Here is a 4,963-nt window from a genome sequence, read left to right as displayed (position 1 = left end):
ATTTTACCAGCAATTGACGGGGACAGCCATGGGATCGAACATGGCCCCGTCATATGCCAACTTGTATATGGAACAGTTTGAACGTGAAACCATTGACATCTATAATATTGACACAGTGAAACACTACAAAAGGTACATTGACGATGTCTTTTTCATATGGCATGGCACAAAAGACACTCTGGTGGATTGGGTCACGCACATAAATGAGCTTGAGACCCCAATCAAATTTGAACTTAAATACGATGGGAATTATATTGACTTTCTAGACCTTAGGATTTACAAAAAACAAGGTACATTATGTACAACTCTCTACACTAAACCAACTGCCCGGAATTCAATACTCGAAGCATCCAGTAACCACCCTCCCCACACCAGAAAAGCAATTATAAAGTCACAAATGATTAGAGTGTTAAGAAACAATACTGAAGCCAGCAATCGTGAAACACAATTAAACATGATGGCTGAAAAGTTCTTACAAAGGGGCTACAGTATGGAACTCATACAAAATGTTATTGCTGAGGTGGTCACTCATGGAATGAATCCGGTAGACCAACGGGAGCAGCCAAAGAGAGACAGGATGGTTTTCACCATGACCTTCAACAAAGGAAAGGACAAGATGGCTGATAATATCAGGAAGAGATGGGAGATCTTAACTACAGACCATACTCTACCATTTAAGCATATGGATCCTCCCATCATGGGTTACAGACGGGGAAGGAGCCTAAGAGACCTGCTCATGTCCACAGACCCCCAGCAGTGCTATAATAAACAACAATGGCTAAAGACTAAGAAAAAGGGTTGCTACAGGTGTCTGGGATGCACAACATGCAGTGGGATGATCCCGTGTAAAGTCTTCAGACATCCACACACAACCCAGAAATATACAATAAGACATTTCATTACCTGTACAACCTCTCATGTTATTTATCTGCTCAGCTGTTGTTGTGGCCTATTTTATGTAGGAAAAACGACGGACAACGCAAGACTCAGGATGGCGAACCACAGATCAGCCATAAGGAGTGCCCTGGACAAAGGGGTATCGGACAAACCCGTAGCACGCCATTTCCTTATGGCCAAACATAAGGTAACGGACCTAAGATTCGTCTTGATTGACCACGTTCCACCACTTAAACGAGGAGGTGACAGGGACAAAGCCTTACTTCAGTGTGAAACGAGGTGGATACACAGACTTGGTACCCTACATCCTAAGGGCCTAAATATGTCTAACGATTGGCATTGCTTCCTCTAATAACAGTGTGGAGTGGTTATATACCACTGATCCAATACTTGTGAGGATTCACCCGTGGTGAATCACCCACTATAGTGGGACACTTGATAGAGCTTGATATCCAACCAGGGATAGTCACTTGTAGCTCTGGGATACACACTAAGATGGACCACCTCGATCTTGACTATACATGAGGGTTGGAACACTAACCAGTGTGTTTCATGTTACACAATGTGATACACACTGGATTAGGTATCCGTGCCACTCATGAGTCTCTACTGTTGCCTTGTCAGAGGTGGTTGAAACATGGGAATGAAGGGCACTTGGATAATGTTAGGGTACCATGAAATCTCCCCGAACCTAGTATGAATATAACTCATTTCTCCATGGAGTCACCTGTCACCATCATGAATGGAAGTCTATGACCACTATAATACCACCACCTTATAAAAGGAGTTAACACCTTATAATGACTTATGTATGGACCAGAACTAAACTAGATTACATGCCCTTCCTTGATTGCCAATTATGAATAGTGAACCAATGATATTATTTGAGGTTCAGCTATATGGACACAATGGTATCCAGACACAAGGAGGTAATACTGTTAAACGAATGTTATGCTAATAAGTATCCTGAGATATATACTCATTGTGTTAGTCTGTATCAGATATATGCTTAAAATTGGAGTAACAATACAATATGCTACCTTATTTGATGAGGTATGTGGGATACCATAATGTGTTGGACCATGTTATGTTGCTTCTAGTGGAGGCCTTAGTTGTATCTGTATTTACATTTAGTTTTATCTTTATGTACATTTTTGTTTTTTTTCTCATATGACCCATTTGCCACCACAGCTGCGGTAACCTAACAAGGGATTAACTACTAGAGCCTTAGCAACTACCCCACAATAGCTATATGGGTGACAATACACTTTAACTATACACTATAAGTTGTGCACTATGTAAATTATTCCCCACCGGTGGAAACCTTAATACCTTGCCCTTTTACATCTGTTGTAACCGTTCTGATGACATTGGGTGAGCTACTGCTGTATTGTTACATGGCCACTTAACACTCACTAATGTGTTCACATCACTCTGATAATACTGTCAGGGCTTGAAGCTGTATAAACGCACCGCGGTTACCATGACTACAAGCAGTAGCGCAAGCCGGGTGACGTCAGCCGCATATGCTAATTAGCCATGCGGTTTGAGGAATTACACCACAGACGCCGGAGTTCACTGCTCAGCGTCTCTGAGACACATAACTTGGCACTTGACAGCAACACATCTATTTGGCAGATCACTAGTCAGACTGGGGATACTGGCATTTTTACATAAGGTATGTTCCTATACGGAGGTGTCTGCTATGATTATCAGCAATAATCTAGATCTGTTATGACCTGACAAACATGATGCGTTTACAATAGCAGTGGCATAGATTTACTAGGATTCTCCAATTCTGGGTAACGCTTATTTAAACAATATCTGATATGATGACTGTGTAATAACCTCAAGTATGGACACATACAGACTCATATAAGTAACCAACTAGCTGTAAATTAGGGATAGATTATTGTGACTCAATTGTTCCATGCTTAATGTGACTTTATAACATGAATCTCGTGCTGAATTATTGTTAACACAGTGTAACCTGATACTGCAAATGTTGGTCTACAGGGATATACATTGCTATAATGATATGTTTGTATTTCTGCTCTATATATTTTACTATTTTATTAGCTTAGTAGTATGGCAATATTGTTTGGTTGAGGGGGTCATCACCATGACAACCATGTTTTTGGCGCAATTCACACAGGTATTGTTAGATGGGTGGGGCTTATTGTATATATAAGGCACTATGTTCACTTGCATGTTTGTACTGGTCTGAGGAAGGAGTCTGTGGACTCCGAAACGTTACCACAATAAAATAAGTTTTATGCTTAAATCCAGCGAGTGCAGTCCTATTTTGAAAATAATATATATATATATATATATATATATATATATATATATATATATACACACCGGTATATATATATTAACTATATTAACCCTATCTAACTCTAACACCCCTAACTTAATTATTATTAAAATAAATCTAAATAATATTAATAATATTAACTAAATTATTCCTATTTAAATCTAAATACTTACCTATAAAATAAACCCTTAGATAGCTACAATATAATTAATAATTACATTGTAGCTATTTTACGGTTTATACTTATTTTACAGGTAACTTGGTATTTATTTTAACTAGGTACAATAGCTATTAAATAGTTAATAGCTATTTAATAGCTACCTAGTTAAAATTATTACCAATTTACCTGTAAAATAAATCCTAACCTAAGTTACAAATACACCTACACTATCAATAAATTAAATAAACTACAAATATATAAACTAAAATACAATTAAATACACTAAACTAAATTACAAAAAACAAACAAACACTAAATTACAAAAAATAAAAAAAGATTACAAGAATTTTAAGCTACTTACACCTAATCTAAGCCCCCTAATAAAATAATAAAGCCCCACAAAATAAAAAAATGCCCTACCCTATTCTAAATTAAAAAGTAACCAGCTCTTTTACCAGCCCTTAAAAGGGCTTTTTGCGGGGCATTTCCCCAAAGTAATCGGCTCTTTTGCCTAAAAAAAAACACAATACCACCCCCCAACATTACAACCCACCACCCACATACCCCTACTCTAAACCCACCCAAACCCCCCTTAAAAAACCTAACACTAACCCCCAGAAGATCTCCCTACTTTGAGTCGTCTTCACCCAGCCAGGCCGAACTCTTCATCCAGATGTGGTCCTCCATCCCGGCGATGTCTTCATCCAAGCGGCAAAGAAAAGGTCTTCCATCCCGGCGATGTCTTCATCCAAGCGGCAAAGAAGAGGTCTTCCATCCCGGCGATGTCTTCATCCAAGTGGAAAAGAAAAGGTCCTCCATCGGGGCGAAGTCTTCCTCCAAGCGGCATCTTCAATCTTCTTTCTTCCGACCTCCGACGCGGAACATCCAGCTGGCCCGACGACTGAAAGACGAATGAAGTTTCCTTTAAATGACATCATCCAAGATGGCGTCCCTCGAATTCCGATTGACTGATAGGATTCTATCAGCCAATCGGAATTAAGGTAAGAAAATCTGATTGGCTGATTCAATCAGCCAATCAGATTCAAGTTCAATCCGATTGGCTGATCCAATCAGCCAATCAGATTGAGCTCGCATTCTATTGGCTGATCAGAACAGCCAATAGAATGCAAGCTCAATCTTATTGGCTGATTGGATCAGCCAATCGGATTGAACTTGAATCCTATCAGCCAATCGGAATTTGAGGGACGTCATCTTGGATGACGTCATTTAAAGGAAACTTCATTCGTCTTTCAGTCGTCGGGCCAGCTGGATGTTCCACGTCGGAGGTCGGAAGAAAGAAGATTGAAGATGTCGCTTGATGAAGCAGTTGGGAATATTTCCCTTATTCTATGGGGGGGGGTGAGGTACCATCTTGAATAAATCTTATTGTTCAATTCATTTAAGGTTATGGATAAGTGGGCATGTGTCATTTTAAAGCTACGCTTCCAGAATTTATCATTATGTTGGTATTGTAATTCAGAATCCCATTTTGATAAATATACGGGTCTTTTTTATAGGGAAAGATCCCCTAAGTAGTTTATATATAATGGCCAGATGCGATTTACATATTTTAGAGTTGACACACA

This window comes from Bombina bombina, chromosome 3 (genome assembly GCF_027579735.1).
Source record: "Bombina bombina isolate aBomBom1 chromosome 3, aBomBom1.pri, whole genome shotgun sequence".
In the NCBI taxonomy this organism is placed as follows: Eukaryota; Metazoa; Chordata; class Amphibia; order Anura; family Bombinatoridae; genus Bombina; species Bombina bombina.
The sequence above is the reverse complement of the archived record's forward strand: the minus strand, read 5'-3'. Positions refer to the sequence as shown.